We start from the raw sequence: 21,752 nt of genomic DNA on the forward strand, positions 1-21,752 counted from the left end.
GGCAGATGGTTTGAGTGTTAATACATTGCTCAAAAAAATAAAGGGAACACTAAAATAACGCATCCTAGATCTGAATGAATGAAATATTCTTATTAACTACTTTTTTCTTTACATAGTTGAATGTGCTGACAACAAAATCACACAAAAATTATCAACGGAAATCAAATGTATCAACCCATGGAGGTCTGGATTTGGAGTCACACTCAAAATTAAAGTGGAAAACCACACTACAGGCTGATCCAACGTTGATGTAATGTCTTTAAAACAAGTCAAAATGAGGCTCAGTAGTGTGTGTGGCCTCCACGTGCCTGTATGAACTCCCTACAATGCCTGGGCATGCTCCTGATGAGGTGGCGGATGGTCTCCTGGGGGATCTCTTCCCAGACCTGGACTAAATCATCCGCCAACTCCTGGACAGTCTGTGTTGCAACGTGACGTTGGTGGATGGAGCGAGACATGATGTCCCAGATGTGCTCAATTGGATTCAGGTCTGGGGAACGGGCGGGCAAGTCCTTAGCATAAATGCCTTCCTCTTGCAGGAACTGCTGACACGCTCCAGCCACATGAGGTCTAGCATTGTCTTGCATTAGGAGGAACCCAGAGCCAACCGCACCAGCATATGGTCTCACAAGGGGTCTGAGGATCTCATCTCGGTACCTAATCACACCCCCAAAGAAATGCCACCCCACACCATGACTGACCCACCGCCAAACCGGTATGCGGTTTGGAGGATGTTGCAGGCAACAGAACGTTCTCCATGGCGTCTCCAGACTCTGTCACGTCTGTCACATGTGCTCAATGTGAACCTGCTTTCATCTGTGAAGAGTGCCTCCATGCTCTGGACAATATGCTGACAGACACAGCAAACCTTCTTGCCACAGCTCGCATTAATGGTCCATCCTGGATGAGCTGCACTACCTGAGCCACTTGTGTGGGTTGTAGACTCTGTCTCATGCTACCACTAGAGTGAAAGCACCGCCAGCATTCAAAAGTGACCAAAACATCAGTCAGGAAGCATAGGAACTGAGAAGTGGTCTGTGGTCACCACCTGCAAAACCACTCCTTTATTGGGGGTGTCTTGCTAATTGCCTATAATTTCAACCTGTTGTCTATTCCATTTGCACAACAGCATATTGTCAATCCGTGTTGCTTCCTAAGTGGACAGTTTGATTTCACAGAAGTGTGCTTGACTTGGAGTTACATTATGTTGTTTAAGTGTTCCCTTTATTTGTTTGAGCAGTGGAGTTCAATAGTGGTCATGGACAGGCAAAAGTTCAAAACCAGTTCAGAGTCGAGGAGGTACAGAATGGCAGGCAGGTTCAACGACAGGGCAGGCAGAATGGTTAGGCAGGCGGGTAAGCGACACCTGGTGGGGGTGGAGACAATCACAAGACACAATATTTATTCTCTACTTAGTTTGACCAGTTTATTCGACCTGGAATATAACTTTTTGAAGTTTTCGTCCGAGTTCGCCTGGACCAGCGCCAGCATTTGGACATGTGAACTAACCATGCCAGCAAAAGCAGCTAATTGGACACTAAGAATGGACATTATGGAACAAAACAACGATTTATTGTGGAACTAGGACTCCTTGCACTGCATTCTGATCAAAGATCATCAAAGGTAAGGGAATATTTATGATGTAATTTCGTATTTCTGTTGACTCCAACATGGCAGAGAAATATATTTACGTTTTAGCGACGTTTTAGATTATTGCATGGTGTGCTTTTTTTGTTTAAAAAAAATCTGACACAGCGGTTGCATTAATTGAAAATAAAACAATAAAAACCTGCAGACATCAGACCCTCCATGGAATGAGTTTGACACCACTGTGCTGGAGGCCCTCATCCACCTCTTCAAAAAAATTATAAGACCTGGACCCCCCCATATCACACCCTGACAATACACTCAATACAGTCCAGATGGCTGTTCATTGTTGCCTCCCCACTAGGGAATCAATCTATAGATGGCACAAGGTATGTACAGAGACTTGACCACATGGATGCACTCACACTGAACACACCAACCAACTGTTTGTGATTGCCAGGTGGGTCTGGGCCCTGTTTGTTCCCTCTGTCCTCCAGCATCAAGCCTTGCCGTCACATCGCTCCTTCTTCAGCACCAGCCCAGGCATGTGGACCTAACCTCCACCACCCTGCTCCCTCTCCATCCCATTCCCCCTTCCTCCCTCTACAACTATCCCTGTCACAGAACCAGGAATCATTCATCACCACACCAGAAGAGATGTGGAGAAAGAATCAAAGATCTAGACTTACACCAGGAGTGAGCAGGCCCAGGGGATTACCATCACTGACCTCCAGATTTTGGGCTTCCAGGTGTGTCTGCTCTCCCCAGGTCATCTTTCCTCCCCGCTGCAGATTTAACAACATGCCCAGTTCCAGGAACGGACCCAGTTCCAACACCAGACCCAATCACAGCACCACCAGAACACTGGATGAGGTGTGGAAAGGAGGGACCAACGACCTTCACCCGGGGTGAGCAGGTCACAGGAAATACAACCGTTGACCTTTGGGTCTAGGGCTCTCTTGTGTGTCTGCTAACTCCTCCCCTCTACAGACCCAGATCTCAACCCAGCCCCTGCACCAGCACAATTTCCTGATTACCGGTTCTGTTTTTTCCAGTCCCAGCACGACTTCCAGTCCCTTACCCAACATCTGGACCAACCCAGGTTTTCCTGGTCCAAGTATTGGAAGTCCAGCACCAAACCTGGACATTAAAAAATATATATTTATACTGATCATAAGTATAAACAAAACATGCAACAATTTCAAAGATTTTACAGAGTTATAGAAATCAGTCAAATGACAATAATTAATTGAACACTAACCTATGAATTTTAGATGACTGAGCGGGGGTGCTGCCATGGGTGGGTCTTGGAGCGCATAGACCCACCCACTTGGCAGTCAGGCCCAGCCAATCAGAATTAGTTTTTCCCAAAAAGAGGGCTATATCACAGAGAGAAATTCTCAGCACCACCCCCAACTCCCCCTCAGATGCACGTGAAGAAGACGGAGTCCGGTTGGATGTACTGCCAAATTTTCTAAAATGAAGTTGAAGGCAGATTATGGTAGACAAATTAACATTCAATTATCTGGCAACGGCTCTGGTGGACATTCCTGCAGTCAGCATGCCAATTGCACACACCCTCAAAACTTCAGACATCTGTGGCATTGTGTTGAGTGACAAAACTGCACATTGTAAAGTGGCCTTTTATTGTCCCAAGCACAAGTTGCACCTGTGTAATGATGCTGTTTAATTCTTGATATGCCACACCTGTCAAGTGGATGGATTATCTTGGCATAGAATACATGATTACATCCCTGTTAGTAAGCAAATCTTTGCACACAATTTGGGAGATGTACGCTTTATGTGCCTATGGAACATTTCTGGGATTTTTTATATCAGCTCATGAAACATGGGGCCAACACTTTACATGTTGCGTTTATATTTTTGTTCAGTGTAGTAACCATTTCATTAGCCTAAATTGGAATGGTCTTATTATGAATTTTACCTTAATGATCTATTGAATGTTGTGAATTTCTTTTAAACTGTTTGAACTTTTTAAACTGTAATGAATTTTGGAAAAAACAAATATTTTGACATAAACTAAACTCATGAAAATAAATGACATGTCTCACATGTAACCCTAATACACTGGCCTGCTATTCTTTATTTACAGACCACATCAGGCCTGCAAGAAGAGTTACAAAATTACAGTAACTTTCCCAAAATTCATAGATTTACCAGAAATCCTGGTTGAAGGATTCCGGATTTCCTGATAATTTCCTCCCATTTCGAGTTTTAGACATTATATATCTGATGTTATGCTTGAAGGTCCAATGGAGCCATTTTGATCTCAATATGTAATAATTTCTAGGTCAAAATGAAGTACATTACTGTGATTGTTTTCAATCAAAAAATTGCTTGCCTCATATCAAAGACTAATTTCTCAAACAAACATTTTGCTATGACTATTTGGGATTGGTTTGAGTGAGGAGTATTTTAGTCTGAAAAATATTTTGGCTTTTGAAATATTTCAGGTTGTGATGTTTGCTAAAAAGCTGCTAAATATTTAAAAGGGCTGAGAAATACTTCAATCTGCAAAATATTTCATCCAGCGAAATATTTTAGGCTGTGAAGTTAGCAGAGCTAGCTAGTTAGCTACATTGTTAGTGGCACTAGGTAAAAACAACTTATTCTTTGGTATTATGGCGGTCCGCAAACAAATGATATAGTTGCATGCAAAAAATTGCATATCAGGAATGACACTGTTAAACATTACAGGTTACTGGCTGCAGTGAAAGTATGGTAAACAACAAAAAGTTACTGAATTTTGCGCATTTGTGCCAATCAAGTGGAAGTCTTGTGCCATTTTAAGTGGTTGATGTTTATGTTGTCAAAAGTTGAGCAGCGCTTTTAACACTTTCAGTTTTCGCCATCTTTGTAAGAGCATGTGACTTTTTCAATGCTAGTTAAGGATACTATAGCTATCACGTTTCACATTTGATTTATTAACTACAGAAATGTAAGATGTGTTTTTAATTCTAGTGCTGCTCTGCATACACAAGCTAGCTAGTTAACGTTTGTGCTAGTCCAACATCAAACAACTCGGAAGTTCAAAGAAATTCAAAGTTCCTCCATAGTAGCCGCTTCTCCGTAGGTATAATTATGTTGGCCTAATACATATACCGCACTACTTTTTTAACCAGGATCAAAGGTAGTACACTATGTAGGATAAAGGGTGCCATGGGATGCACCCATTGACTCTGCAAAGTCTACATGTTGTTTAAGGCAATACTTTCTTCCCTGGCAGTCTGTGCAGGTATAATAAATTGGGATTCATTCCCGGACTAGAATGCATTTTCCATTCAATGTTAATCCGTTAAACATTAAACACTATAACATGACATAGGGTGGTTTGAATGGGAAGGACGATTTGATGGATTGTACTAGAATGAATATGATCGGGTATTTTAAGTGTCATCATCACTTGGGTGGACCATTTTATGCTAAATAAATTTGGTGAAGGATGTGGGTCTACATAATGTTCAAACCTATAGGCTTCAGATTTCTGTCCATAAATTCATGATTTTGTATCCTAAGATGACTTTACAAATGCGAAAACAGATTTATTACAAATTCTATTACAAGCCTTTGTAACATGTTGAACAATGTATGAATCAACTAGATTGGAAGCATTGTCAAATTTTAATGTTATTTATTTTTCCTGGCAAGAAAATCATTCACTCACTGCAATGTGGCTTTTAGAGTGGTTAGATGGAGTTTCAAAGACTCTGTGATCTTCTCGACTCACTCAGTGTCCAGCAGCAGATAATTACTGATTTCTTAGCGTGCACACTATGAGGCCAAAGGGAATTGGGTGCCATTTGGGACGCTACCACAACCATTATGACCAGATTGATTTAGCAGAATAATTGGCGTGTCCCCATAAATTGACACCCATCTGTGGGTGAAGTGTTTTTCATTACAATGATGGCAGACATTTGAAAACCTAGTACCTGAGTAGGGTAAGCAAGACTATAGGACATACTGATTTGCGTTACATGTACTCAATGAATCAAATCTTCTGTACAACAGTAGTGGCAATACATAATGTAGGTACGTCAGAGATATACATTTTAGGTTTTGCAGTCATGCTGGTGTTGTCATGATATAACTATGTATCGTTTTGTCTCCTCAGGTGAGAAGCCAAGCATGTTAATAAGCTAAAAATAGGATGCATTTTTTCCTCTCCATATTTTGGTGCTGGGGATGTAATGAAATGAATAAATAACTCCAGGCAAAGGTTGCTATCTCAGCTCTATTACATCTCGTGGCTTGGCACAAGCATTTTTGCCAAAGCAGTTGATATAAGATTACCACAAAGAGGTAAATGACTAATGGACAGCATAATATTGTCACCTTCATATTCATTAGTATACATATTTAGCTTCTCCTCATAATTGGTTAAAATGACTGAGAAATTCAGTGAAAGCAATCAATCATCCTGTTGACATAGAGGTGTCCTCTGATGGTATTTTTTAAATTTAACCACACAAGTCAGTTAAGAACAAATTCTTATTTACAATGACAGCCTACTGGGGAACAGTGGGTTAACTGCCTTGTTCAGGGGCAGAATGACAGATTTTCATCTTGTCAGCTCTGGGATTCAATCCCAGCAACCTTTTGGTTACTTGCCCAATGCTCTAACCACTAGGCTACCTGCCACCTTCCCTTTGGCAAATCAGATGACGACTCCATTCTGCTCTTCCCATCCTATAGGGAGAAACTCAAACAGGAAGTACCCATGCTAAGGTCTATTCATCGCTGGTCTGACATATCAGAATCCTAGCTTCAAGATTGTTTTGATCATGCAGACTTGGATATGTTCAGGGTTGCCTCTGAGAAAAACATTGACATATACACGGACATGGAGAATGAATTCATCTTGAAGTGTATAGGGGATGTTGTTCCCACTGTAACTATTCAAACCTACCCAAACCAAAAACTTTGGATAGATGGAATCATTCACGAAAACTGGAAGAGCAAACTACCGTATTTAACCAAGGTAAAGTGACAGGGAATATGGTTGAATACAAACAGTGTAGTTATTCCCTCCGTTAGAAAATCAAACAGTCAGTACAGAGACAAAGTGGAGTCTCAAATCACCAGGTCAGACATGAGACATACAGTATGTGGCAGGGTCTACAGACAATCACAGATTACAAAGTGAAAACCAGCCACGTCGTGGACAGCATCCTCATGCTCCCGGACAAGCTCAACACTTTCATCGTCCGCTTTGAGGAGAACTCAGTGAGACCGACGTGGCATGATCCCAAGGACTGTGGTCTCTCGTTCTCCGTGAGTAAGACATTCAAACGTGTTAACCCTCTCAAAGCTGCCGGCCCGGACGGCATCCCTAGCCGCGTCCTGAAAATAAGTACAGACTAGCTGGCTGGAGTGTTTACAGCCATATTCTCCTTATCCAAGTCTGCTCTGCTGTCTCCACTTGCTTCAAGATGTCCACCATTGTTCCTGTACACAAGAAAGCAAAGGTAACTGAACTAAATGACTATCGCCCTGTAGCACTCACTTCTGTCATCATGAAGTTCTTTGAGTAGGAAACAACATCTCCACCACTCTTACCAAAGTTAATTGTATGGATTTTTTTTCTATTAATAATGTAAAATTAACAGTCATACAGAAAAACTCAAGTGAAGGTGAAAATACAGAGGAGGAACTTCTTGATGCAGTTAAAGCCTTTAAGTCCAGGAAAACTCCAGGGCTGGATGGCATACCAGTTGAGGTATACAAAACCTATTTTTGATATACTCAAAGGACTGTTATTGTCATGTTCTAAACACTCCTATGTACAAGGTAGATTATCAAACACTAAACAAAAAGTTCTGATTTCATTATTACTGAAACAGGGTATAAGTGGTAAATATAAAAATCCAGACCATTTAAAAAATTGGAGGCCTCTTACACTTCAGCTTTGTGATGCAAAAAATCTAGCAAAATATATAGCGCATAGAATTAAAAAAGGTATTGTCAGACAATATGCATTCTAATCAGACAGGTGTAAGGAGTAAGGCATGTACTGGAAACAAAAGAACACTATGAAAAATCTGGGAAACTAGGCCTGCTATTCATACTGATAAACTACGACTGGAGATTATATATAAATGTCTGGAACATTTCAATTTTAGAGAATCTATCATAAAATGTATAGTAATCCTAGTTGTAAAAGAGTAAATGATGACTACTTCTCAGAACATTTTAAACTGTCAAGAGTAGTGAAACCAGGTTGTCCACCATCAGCATATCTATTTATTATGACCATCGAAATGTTAGCTATTAAAATAAGATCCAACATTAACCAGAAGGGGGTTATGGTACCCATTTGGGAACGAACCCTCCCACGTTCAGCTGGAACGTGGCGCAATGGAACGCAAAAATATTCTTAGAAATATTTAACCTCCACACATTAACAAGTCCAATAGCTCAAATGAAAGATAAACACCTTGTTCATCTACCCAGCGAGTCAGATTTCTAAAATGTTTTACGGCGAAAACATAGCACATATTTATGTCAAACCACCACCAAAGACACAGCTAATTTGAATAGCCAAGTTGAACAAAATATGCAATCAACAAACGCAGGATTAAAAGAAAAATAATTCACTAACCTTTTGAAAATCTTCATCAGATGACAGTAATATAACATGTTACACAGTACATTTATGTTTTTTTCAATAATATGCAATTTATATCCATAAATCTCTGTTTACAATGACGCCATGTTCAAAAAATGCTACTCAAATGTCCGGGGAAATGATGATAGCTCCGTCAGATAACAAGCAATACACATCATAAACTTTAACTAAATATACATGTTCAACACATAAATAGAAAGATACACTTCTACTTAATACAACCGCTGTGTTACATTTATTTTTAACGTTACAGAATTCGTTCACTAGGATATAATATGAGACGGAGTCCACAGAAACCCAAATGTACCACGTAAATATTCCCTTACCTTTGATGTTCTTCCATCAGAAGACCTGGAAGGAGTTATACTTACCAAAAACATCGTTTGGTTTTGAAGTCTGTGTCTTTAGGTTATCAAACGCGACAAATTCCGGTCGAAATACAGCCAAAATTCTATAGGATGCGCACCAAAACTTCAAAATTACATATTATATGTCGACTAAACTGGTCAAACTAAGTGCAGAATCAAGCTTTAGCATGTTATAAACGTGGAAAACAATCCTTAGCACGAACAGAAACACCGACATCGTTTGGTCAATCCTGGAAGAAAGAGAGCTCTGGAGCGTCCGCGCGCATGAAAGTACTTGTTTTTTTGCATGACCCGAAGGTTTCAGCCCGCCAAAAGTCTCGTGGGTGCGCGATTCTCACAATGGCAAGCCCCATTGAAAGCGGACATTGCGCTGAAGACATGGAAACTGTTCCCAGGTCTGTAGCTGCTTGGGAAGGGTGAGAGCGATGACGTCAAAGTTGGGCCAACTTTTCTGATGACAAGAGAGAGTTTGGGAGAATGGCTGCCCTGAGAGTTCTGCTTTACATACAGACATAATTTGAACGGTTTTAGAAGCTCTCGTAAGTGCCTCCGTTCGCTGCTCCGGCTGTCGCTGCCTGTAACCACGCCACTCGATCCGTGTGTGGTGGGTGATTCTGTAACGGCGTTCTTCGTTTGTTGAAAGAGAGTCGGACCGAAATGCAGCGTGGTTGTTACTCATGATCTTTAATTAAGGATCGCGATACATGAACATAACTGATACAAACACAAAAATAACAAAACGGAACGTGAAACCTAACACAGCCTATCTTTTTCTTTTTTTTTGGTGGTTACACATGTCTTTAATAAATGAAGAGCGATACATGAAATAACTTAATACAAAAGCAAAACAACAAACGGAACGTGAAAACCTAATTACAGCCTATCTTTTTATAAATGTATTTTTTAATAAAAAATAATTTATTATCTTCAATACCATTCATTCTTTACAACTCATAATTTACATACATACTCAAATAATTGTATTTTAATAGAATTAAACATAATTAATAGAATTAAACTAAACATAAACCCCAAACAAATCCTCAGGGGAGCATCTTCCCTCCCCGTCACCCTACAAAATACCTTTCCCTATCTCCCCGTCCCTAATCTATCCCCTTACAAATCTAAATGACACCCAGCCCTAAACCCCCATTCCACCTCTCCCGAGCAGCATGCTGCCCCCACTTCCTCTCCTCCCTCTTCATCCTCCCCCTCAAATCTCCTTCCACCCTCCTCACTATCCCTTCCACCCCCCCAATCTCTCCCTGTCTTCACCATGTTCTGCCTTGCTTCCCACAGCCCCCGTTTAAAGAGACTCATGAGAAGCCAGAGCAGAAACCTGTCCCTATCCGTCCCTCTCGCTCTCCCTACACCCCTCTCTAACCTGGCCCACGTCAATACAAAATCCCCCCTTTACCAAACCTAACAACACCCGTGCCCTAGCCCATACTACTCCGGCAAAGGCACAGTCCCAAAATACATGGCGCACAGTCTCCTCCCTGCCACAAGAGGATCTTGGACAGGTGGGGGATTGCACCAAACTATACCGGTACATGATGGAACGTACCGGCAAGCACTTATGGAGGCTCAACCAATTCAGGTCCTTGAGCCTGTTGTCCAGACCCCGCGCCTGCACTCCCTCCCAGACCACTTCCGAGATGCCCACTACAGGCGCCGGACTCCCTGCCTTTCTGACCTCCTCGTACAGGTGCCTGTGATCTAAACCTACTCGGGCAACTTCAACCTCAGGGTGCGCACGCAGCCACTTGGCCGCATGACCAAAGTGCCACGGCAGCTGTTCCGCCCGAGGACCCGTGTTAGACCACACCATTACGCTTCTCGCCTGATACGAGAAGAACACCCGCAGGAGGTAACCGGACAGGTGTATCACTGGCTGAGCAAGCTCCGTTAACAAGAAAGAAACAAAAATTGTGTCCAGATTGAGGGGGAAATGTGGTACCCCCCCTACCTCCCTCCCCGATGGGACAGATCATGCGTGCCCTGGCAACCCACTCGCACCTGCCACTCCACATAAACTGAAACACAAGCCTCACTAGAGGCCTCTTCAGACAAGCCGGCAATGGGTAGATGTATGCCAAATACAAAAGAGACGGCAACACATCCACCTTTAGGACCAGGACTTTGCCCATAAAAGACAAATACCTAGCCTTCCACATTGCTAGCTTCCTCTTTACCACTGCGATACGCATGTTCCAGTTTAGCGACGCTGAGCTGGAGGTCTCAAAATGGACCCCGAGAATCCTCAGGGCCCCCTCACAGAGAGATAACCCCCCAGGCACATCCGTTCTACCACGCCATCTTCCGAAAAACTTGACGGAAGACTTTGCATGGTTCAGAACTGCTCCCTGTCATGTTTTGTCATTGATTATCATGTCTTGTCCCTGTGCTTCCCCTTCTATTCGTTTCCCTCTGCTGGTCTTATTAGGTTCTTTCCCTCTTTCTATCCCTCTCTCTCCCCCTCCCTCTCTCCCTCTCTCGCTCTCTCTCTCTATCGTTCCGTTCCTGCTCCCAGCTGTTCCTCATTCTCCTAACTACCTCATTTACTCTTTCACACCTGTCCCCTATTTTGCCCTCTGATTAGAGTCCCTATTTCTCCCTCTGTTTTCCGCTTCTGTCCTTGTCGGATCCTTGTTTGATGTTTGCTGTTCTGTGTCCTTGTTCCGCCCTGTCGTGTTTTTGCCTTCTTCAGATGCTGCGTGTGAGCAGGTGTCTATGTCAGCTACGGCCTGTGCCTTCCCGAAAAGCGACCTGCAGTCTGTGGTCGCGTCTCCAGTCGTTCCTCTCTACTGACGAGAGGATTTCAGTTTTACTGTTTTGTATTTACCTGAGATTATATCCAGGATTATCGTTTTTGTTATAGACTGGAATAAAGACTCTGTTTCTGTTAAGTCGCTTTTGGGTCCTCATTCACCAGCATAACACTCCCGACGCTCGGGTGAAATCCCCAAAGATGGCAAGAGACCTTGTCAGGCACGAGTCCTTGCACAGCAGCAAGGAAGTGTCGCCGGCGTACTGCGTCATCTTAACACGCAGCCCACCACTTCCAGGGATCAGCAAGCCTTCCACCCTGTGTCTGCCCAAATGGCAGCCCCCAGAGGCTCCATGTACAGAACAAAGAGGAGAGCCGAGAGTGGGCACCCATGCCTGACCCCAGACGAGAGGTCAAAAACGTCACCCAAGTGACTATTTACACTAACTCGGCACCCCGCTCCGACATATAATGTACCAATCCATCCTATAAACTTCTCCCCAAATCCTAATCGACCTAACACTCTGAATAAAAAGGATCTATTCACGCGATCAAAGGCTTTCGCCTGATCTAGCGCTGCTACCATTAAAGGCAGTCCTCTATCTTCAACCCAAGTGATGGAGTCCCTGGTTAACTGTAGGTTCCATCTAATAGAGCGCTCCTCTACCCCGCACGTCTGATCCTCATGGACGACGTAGTGAAGGGCTGTGCGCAACCGGTCTGCTAAAACCTTTGCTAGTAGCTTGTAATCTACACACAGCATGGTCAACGGCCGCCAGTTGCCAAGGTCTGTTACTTCCCCCTTCTTATATAAAAGTGACAGCACACCAACAGCCATTGATCCCCCCGGGACCCCCGTCTCAAGGATGGCCTTCAAGACTTTGAGGACCACTGGTCCAAGTACACACCAAAACTTGAGATAAAACTCAGCCGGCAGCCCATCCATCCCAGGCACCTTCCCTTTTCCATCCTCCTAACCCCACTGGAGTTGCGCCATGTAGGACCGGCCATTTTCGGAGTAGTGTGCAGGCCATGGCAAGCCATTAGCCCGGTGATGGCGCCTGCACTGCTATCCCCCCTATTCCTAAATCTGTATTTAAATCCCCCAATCAATCAATGGGACCCCCGGGGGGAAAAAGTAAGGAACTTGTCTGTCGGCCCTGCATTAAAGAAAATTGGAATACTTGAAAAAGTATACCAGTGTCTTTTAAGGAACAAAAAATTGACAGCCGTGCCATATAGAATGCAAAATAGTTGTGAAGAGATTTTTGACGAACAGATTCCATGGCACGTGGTTTATGAACTGATACGCAAATCGACGCAGGATTCAAAACTTTGAATAAATTATTATAAAGAATTCTTGCAACCAACAAAATGTTATTTATATGGGGGATACAACCTTCACAGCTCTGCAGATTTTGCTGCAAAAAGGCAGAATCATTAGATCATTTGTTTTAGTATTGTCCATATGTAGCTTGTGTTTGGTCACAGGTCCATGAATGGCTGAAAATTGCATTATTTAGCTAGAGCTAACCCTGCAGATAGCACTACTGGGTGATCTGGAAAGTCAAAGTCAATCAATCAATAACATAATGATACAATGAGAATATAAATGTTCAGAACGTTTGTGAAACATCACAGCACAGTTGAAAAATGTATGGCACATAGAATTCCAATATGGATGACGTTAAGACATCAGTCAGAAAGTTAAAGCTTTGTCACAAATGGGTCTTCCAAATGAACAATGACCCCAAGCATACTTCCAAAGTAATGGCAAAATGGCTTAATTAAGGACAACAAAGTCAAGGTAAAGCCCTGACCTCAATCGTATATAAAAGTTGTGGGCAGAACTGAAAAAGCATGTGCGAGCAAGGAGGACGACAAACCTGACTCAGTTACACCAGCTTTGTCAGGAGGAATGGGACAAATTTCACCCAACGTATTGTGGGAAGCTTGTGGAAGGCTATCCGAAATGTTTGACCCATGTTAAACCATTTAAATCCAATGCTACCAAATAGTAATTGAGTGCATGTACATTTCTGACCACTGGGAATGTGATGAAAGAAATACAAGATGAAATAATTTGCAAATAAATTCATAAACAAATCCTACAATGTGATTTTCTGGATTTTCCCTCATTTTGTCTGTCATAGTTGAAGTGTACCTATGATGAAAATTACAGGCCTCTCTCATCTTTATAAGTGGGAAAACTTGCACAATTGGTGGCTGACTAAATACTTTTTTGCCCCACTGTAACAGGACATTTCAAGTGGTTTAAGTTCAAATTGCAGTTAAGGCTGAGTCCCAACAGTACAAGATTCAAGTTATTTTATGTACTTCAGGCAGTGTTAAAACATGTATTATTGGCAAAATATGTGTAGTCAATCTCTGTTATGTTCACAAACCTGGTGGGGCAGCAGGAACTTTAGGTACCTAACAACCAAAAGGTTCCTTGTAATCCAGGGGACCATGACAAAAAAGTAATTGGCGATGTCCTGGGAACTAGACAAAACCTGCAGGGGACCATGACTGTTTTAATTGAGTTCAGGTCAATTATATATTATAAAGTAGAATATTCTCAATTACATTTGACACCTGGGTTTTCACATGTCACCTGTGAAGATTCATCGTATCACATGAAATTCTACATCCCCATACATCCCCATGGTGTCACATTTATTTAACATGAATCACTTTTTCACGTTATCACATTAACTTCAGATAAAATCATGTGATCATGTGAATGTCATGTGGTTTTTCAGTTAGGGATAGACAGCAATTTTCAAGACTTGTCATAGATTGTTAGGCAGATGTAACTTGGCCACTCAGGAACATATACTGTCTTCTTGGTAAGCAACTTCAGTGTAGATTAGGCCTTGTGTTGTAGGTTTATTTTCCTGATGAAAGGTCTGGTGTAAAGCAGACTGAAGAAGGTTTTCCTCTAGGATTTTGCCTGTGCTTAGCTCCATCCTGTTAATTTTTTTCCCTGAAAAACTCCCCATTCCTTATTATCGATCACAAGGATACCCATAACATGATGTAGCCACCACTATGCTTGAAAATATAGGGGCAGTTACTCAGTGATGTGTTCTGTTGGATTAGACCCAAACCTAAGCCTTTGCATTTAGGCAAAAAATGTATTCCTTTGTGATGTTGTTTTTTTCAATATTACTTTAGTGGCTTGTTGCATACAGCATGCATGTATTTTTATTCTGCTTTTCAGTCTGTCATTTAGGTCATTATTGTGAATTAACTACAATGGTGTTGATCCATCCTCAGTTTTCTCCCTTCACAGCCAGTGGACTCTGTAGCTTGTTTTAAAATCACCAATGGCCTCATGGTGACATCCCTGATCAGTTTCCTTCCTGTCATGCAGCTCATTTCAGAAGGACGACTGTGTCTTTGTTGTGTCTGGTTGGTTTAATACATAAACCACAGCATAATCATTAAATTGATTGTGCTTAAAGAGATGTTCAATGTCTGGTTTGTTATTGTTATCCATCTACTAATCACTGCCCTTAATGAGGCATTCAAAAACTCCCTGTTCTTCGTAGTTGAATCTGGTCAATACGTACAATACTTGACTGAGGCACCTTGTTACATTACATTTTTACAATTTTTTAACATTTTCTTTTCAATTTGACATTATGGAGTACGTCGTGTAGATAAAAACGTAATATTTTTAAATCCAATCCCACCTTGTCACAAAACAAAATGTGAAAAATGATGCAGGGTGAATAATTGTGATACCTGCTGTATCTCCTCTGCCTGGGGTCGACCATCTTATTTAAATGCTGCTGAATATTTTGACGTCCGGGTCAGCCAGGGACAATTTTGATAGAAGTGTTTGGCCAGTGGCAAAGTGGCAGCGTGCATCCAAAGATACATTACCTTCATACTTAACCTGTCGATTTCAGTATGTTATTCTGCAAATCTTTCCATCTGCTGCAGGTTCGATAATTTATTTTTAATTCATTTCTTGTTTTGCCCTAAGTGATGCTTTTAATTATAATTTCCCCACAAGACAAAACAAAGCTCCATTTTAAGGGAGCATAATATGTTTATCATTTGTGGATCCAAACTCATAATGGAGGTCAGTAGGGTATATTCCTTTGCCTATTACGCTGATCTGCTGCTCGCACAAATATAATGGTATCGGTAATGCTCCTGCAGGGCCATTGGGATTGTGAGAGATGGTTAAAACCTCAACTACAATACAATACCAGATGTTGAGGAGGCGAAACATTTTTGTTTTAGGAAACCGTTATAAATGGATGGGGATGGGTTGTGTGTAGGCTATTGGGAAAGATGGTGTAATATCTACAGTTGAATAGGGATGGGGATCTGTGGCCTGGTGTAACGTGGGCTGTTGGTCATGGCTGAGTGCTCTGAACCCCATATCTTCAGAGCCCAGTGAAGCTGTAAAGGGTCTTCATGCATAATCCTCCATTCCAGGTGTGGAAAAACAGTCGCCAAACTGAGACAGCCTCTATATTTGTAAAGACTTGTGTTCTTATGCTTGTTCAGGTGGCAGCATAGAATATATTACACATTATTGCAGACAAAGGTGGATGTGCATTTATGTCTTACAGGGGAAGTGGTTTTACATGCAGGGGCCATAATAAACCACACATTTGCATAAATTACAATTTGTCTGTTTACAATTATGATTCCTTGTATGCTGAAATGAGGTGTGTTGGCAGAAGCATCAACTAATCCCACCAGACGGAACAGAGGTATTAGTGATATTGTATTGTCACTTAAATACCATAACCAGAAAGTTGTAATTTTTAAAGGTTCAATGCAGATGTTTTATCTCAATATCAAGTCATTTTTTGAGTAACAACTCAATACCTTAATGTGATTTTCTTCCCCCAATTAAAATAATAAAAAATAGCTTCTTAGCTAAGAGCAAGAATTTAGCTTAGACTCTCTGGGAGTGGTCTGAGTGGGGAGGGGGAAACTGAACATTAACTAATATTGGCAGAGGTGTTTGGAACTGTCTTTCTTATTGGTCTATTAACTAATTTACCACCTGGTGATGTCACCGGGCAGGCCAAAACTCCATCCAATCAAAGCAGGATGAAATGTCAGGCAATCTTTTCAAACAGGTCTTACGCTAAAAGGGAATTCATAGGTTTTTACAATTTCACAGTATTATTCCAACCCCATATTGTGGAAATATACTATACAACAAAGACAAATCCAATTGTTGACTGTACTGGGCCTTTAACCACAGAAACGTGCTTCCACTAAACTGGAAACTGAGTGAAGTGAGGAAAAACGTTTGTACTTTAAATGAAATGATCCAGACTTGTTTAGCCACCCACCAACTGGGATTACTTTATATTGAGTTAGAGGTTCTGCCTTGGATAGATGAGCATGTTTCATTAAACAATGACATTAACATCACAGTAACGTACAGTATGACACTGAGTCGTCATAATGTTGCATCAAATGTACATGATCTTGGGGGCATTGGCAAACACAATGTAAGTAATTTAATTTATGTACCCCTAATTGCACCGAATACATATATTTATCCCACAGCTATTGTAATCAGTAATCATGAGCCTATAAACCAGAGTTACACTGTTAGCACTGAGGCGGTGTGCAATAGTAGGAAGACCACTTTATGCAGCTCACCCTGCCTGCATCAGCTCCAATGTAAATAACATGAGTAAGTCTACCCCAGATAAGCTTCCCAGTAAAGCATGAAAAACCATCAAGTAACCCAGAAAAGTGATAAAAAAATAGCCAAGTTGAACATATGTAGCCTAAGAAACAAGGTCCATGAAGTCAATAACTTGCTTGAAACAGATGCTATTCATATTCTGACTATCTCTGAAACTCACTTACAGTATATAATAACTTTGATGATACAGTGGTAGCTATATATGGTTATAACATCTACTGAAAAGACAGAAATGCCAAAGGAGGCGGTGATGCGGTCTATATTCAGAACCACATTCCTTTAAATCTAAAAACGATCTAATGTTAACCTCTTCAACCTATGGGGGCGCTATGTCATTATTGGATTTAAAAAACGTGCCCGTTTTAAGCGCAATATTTTGTCACGAAAGATGCTCAACTATGCATATAATTGGCAGCTTTGGAAAGAAAACACTCTGACGTTTTCAAAACTGCAAAGATATTATCTGTGAGTGCCACAGAACTCATGCTACAGGCGAAACCAAGATAAAACCTCAAACAGGAAATGAGCTGAATTTTTGTGACTCTTTTTCCCATCGTCTCCATATATGCTGTGAATGTGTGATGAATGAACCTAAGCTCTCTGCCGTTTGTCCAAGATGTCTGCAGCATTCTGACGTATTTGTAGGCATATCATTGGAAGATTGGCCATAAGAGACTACATTTGCCAGGGGTCCGCCCGTTTCCTTTGTCTAAATTGTTGCGTAATCTTCAGCTGCATGCATTTTCCATGCGATTCAGAGGGGAAAGGACACTTCCACGAACCATATATCATCAAAGAGATATGTGAAAAACACCTTGAGGATTGGTTCTAAGCAACGTTTGCCATGTTTCAGTCGATATTGTGGAGTTAATTTGGAAAAAAGTTAGGCGTTTGGATAACTGAATTTTCGTTTTTTTTTGGTAGCCAAGCGTGATGCACCAAACGGACCGATTTCTCCTGCAAAAATAATCTTTCAGGAAAACTGAACATTTGCTATCTAACTGAGAGTCTCCTCATTGAAAACATCCGAAGTTCTTCAAAGGTAAATTATTTATTTGAATGTTTTTCTGGGTTTTGTGAAAATGTTGCCTGCTGATGCTAACTCTAAATGCTAATGCTAAATGCTAAATGCTAGTTTTGCTATGGTTGAGAAGCATATTTTTGAAAATCTGAGATGACAGTGTTGTTAACAAAAGGCTAAGCTTGAGAGCTAGCATATTGATTTCATTTCATTTGCAATTTTCATGAATAGTTAACGTGGTGTTGTGCTAATGAGCTTGGGGATAGATTTACACAATCCTGGATACAGGTTTTTTTAGTAGCTAAACGTGACGCACAAAATGGAGCGATTTCTCCTAAACAAATAATCTTTCAGGAAAGACGGAACATTTGCTATTTAACTGAGAGTCTCCTCATTGAAAACATCTGAAGTTCTTCAAAGGTAAATTATTTTATTTGAATGGTTTTCTGGTTTTTGCGAAAATGTTGCATGCTGAATGCTAACGCTAAATGCTAATGCTAGCTATCAATAGCTATCAATACTGTTACACAAATGCTAGTTTTTCTATGGTTGAGAAGCATATTTTTGAAAATCTGAGATGACAGTGTTGTTAACAAAAGGCTAAGCTTGAGAGCTAGCATATTGATTTCATTTCAGTTGCGATTTTCATGAATAGTTAACGTTGCGTTATGGTAATGAGCTTGAGGCTGTATTCACGATCCCGGATCCGGGATGGCTCGCCGCAAGAAGTTAAATACTGTTGAAGTAATATGGCTACAGGTTAATCTGCCTCACCTAAAGCCATTCTTCTGGGAAGCTGCTATAGTCCACAAAGTGCTAAAGGTCAGTATCTGGATAATATGTGTGAAATGCTTGGTAATGTATGTGATATCAACAGAGAAGTTTATTTTCTGCGTGATTTAAATATTGACTGGCTATCATCAAGCTGCCCATTCAGGAAAAAACTTCAAACTGTAAACAGTGCCTGCAACCTGGATCTGTCACGACTTCTACCGAAGTCGTTGCCTCTCCTTGTTTGGGCGGTGCTCGGCGGTCGACGTCACCGTACTTCTAGCCATCATTGATACATTTTTCATTTGTTTTTGTCTTGTCTTCCCACACACCTGGTTTCAATCCTATTCACTACCTTTTGTGTATTTAACCCTCTGTTTCCCCTCATCTCTTTGTCAGAGATTGTTTTTATGTCAGTGTTGTGTTTGTTGTATAGGTGCGCGATGGGTCCTCGTACCCATGTTTGTTTGTGTCTGTTCTTATTAGTATTATGGAGCATGTTACGTGGACATTTATTAAAAGACACTCCGTTTAACTCCTGTGCCTGACTTCCCTGCCACCTATACACACGACTCTGACAGAATTTTTGACCAAAAAATATGAAGTCAGCAGGAGAGGACACTACGCTCATGGAGGTGGAAGAACCCGTCCGGGAACAAGCGGAGGAGATTGACTGTTTGAGCGTCGTCATGGATGGCGTTGTCTAGAATATGACCGCTGGGAGAGACAGGGAGTTTCTCCAGTGCCTCCACCACCACAACCGGGATCTCCCTTGAACGCTTTTCCCCCTCCTGAACCGAACAGGAAAGCCCTAGAGTGGGCCAGCGCTGTGTGTAGAGAGGAGGATGCGGCGTTGGGCCATTTTGAGCAGTTCACCCGCCATTTCCGGATAGTATTCGACCACCCACCCGAAGGCAAAGCGGCGGGTGAACGCCTCTATCATCTGTGGCAGGAGACGACTACACAGGAGTTTGCTCTGGAGTTTAGGACCTTGGCTGCCGGCGCTGGATGGAGCGACAGGGCCCTGATCAACCATTACCGTTGAAGTCTACGCGAGGACGTCCGTCGGGAGCTGGCCTGTAGAGACACCACCCTCACCTTTGACCAGCTGGACAACATGCTGGCTACTCGTGGACGTCTAGATCAGGGTCTGGTTTTCCATCCTCCCACACCCTCTCTCCCGAACCTTTGGAATTGGGAGTGATGGTGCGCAGGGAGACCGAAGGGGGTTCCTGCTGGAGCACCATCTATGGTCGCAGAGAGCACACTGCTGGTCGGTGCTGGGTTGATTCCTCTGGGAATAGAGAAGGCAGACAGGGCACTCTCGCATCACCCCAGGTGAGTAGGCACCATTCTCATCCAGAGCCCTCTGTTGCACTAATTTGTCACTTTTCCGGATTTTTCCCTGCATTCCCAGTATAAGGCGCTAGAAGATTCAGGCACGGCTGGGAATTTCATTAATAAAAGTTTAGCTCATAGTTTAGGGATTCCTATTGTTTCTGTGGATATGCCTTTCCCTATTCATGCCTTAGATAGTCGACCATTAGGGTCAGGGTTTATCAGGGAGGTCACCGCACCTTTGTGTATGATAACGCAGGAGGGTCACAAGGAGAAGATTAGACTTTTCCTTATTGATTCTCTTACGTATTCTGTGGTGCTAGGCCTACCCTGGTTAGCTTGTCATAACCCCACTGTTTATTGGCCACAGAGGGCTATCACGGGGTGGTCGCAAGAGTGCTCAGGTAGGTGTTTAGGGGTTGTAGCTACTACGGTGGAAAGTCCAGACCAGGTCTCCACCGCACGCATTCAGTCCGAATATACCGATTTGGCTCTGCATTCTGTAAAAAGAAGGCAACTCAATTACCACCCCATGGACGGGGGGATTGTGCGATAGATCTCCTGGTTGACGCTGCATATCCCAGGAGTCACCTGTATCCCCTGTCGCAAGCGGAGACGGTGGCCATGGAGACATATGTCTCTGAATCCCTGCATCAGGGGTACATTCAGCCGTCCATTTCACCCGTCTCTTCAAGTTTCTTTTTTTGTGAAGAAGGATGGCGGTTTATGCCCGTGCATTGATTATCGAGGTCTAAATAAAATTACGGTGAAATATAGTTACCCGCTACCTCTGATAAATACGGTTATTGAGTCAATGCACGGGGCACGCTTCTTCACAAAATTGCTCATGTCTTTGTCAGAGATTGTTTTTATGTCAGGGTTGTGTTTGTTTTATAGGTGCGCGACGGGTCCTCGTACCCATGTTTGTTCATTTCTGTTCTTGTTAGTGTTATGGAGCATGTTACGTCAACATTTATTAAAATCTGTTATGGCGAGGGGAACTCCACCCCCCCATTCAGCTGAAAAGGTGGCGCAGGGAATTCAAAAATATTCTTTAGAAATATTTACCTTTCACACATTAACAAGTCCAATTCCTGAAATTAAAGATAAACATATTGTTCATCTACCCATCATGTCCAATTTTTTAAAATGTTTTACAGCGAAAACACAACGTATATTTATGTTAGACCACCACCAAATCAAAGGAAAAACGCAGCCATTTTTTCCAGCCAAAGATAGAGTCACAAAAGCAGGATTAGAGATAAAATGAATCACTAACCTTTTGAAGATCTTCATCTGATGACACTCATATGACATGTTACACAATACATTTGTTCGATAATATGCATATTTATATCCACAAATCTCGGTTTACATTGACGCCATGTTCAGAAATGCCTCCAAAATATCCGGAGGAATTATAGAAAGCTACGCCAGATAACAGAAATACTCATCATAAACTTTGACTAAAGATACATGTTCTACATATAATTAAAGATACACTGGTTCCTAATGCAATCGCTGTGTCAGATTTTTTTTTAAACGTTACGGAA

The sequence above is a fragment of the Oncorhynchus gorbuscha genome, linkage group LG12, assembly GCF_021184085.1.
Source record: "Oncorhynchus gorbuscha isolate QuinsamMale2020 ecotype Even-year linkage group LG12, OgorEven_v1.0, whole genome shotgun sequence".
Classification (NCBI taxonomy): Eukaryota; Metazoa; Chordata; class Actinopteri; order Salmoniformes; family Salmonidae; genus Oncorhynchus; species Oncorhynchus gorbuscha.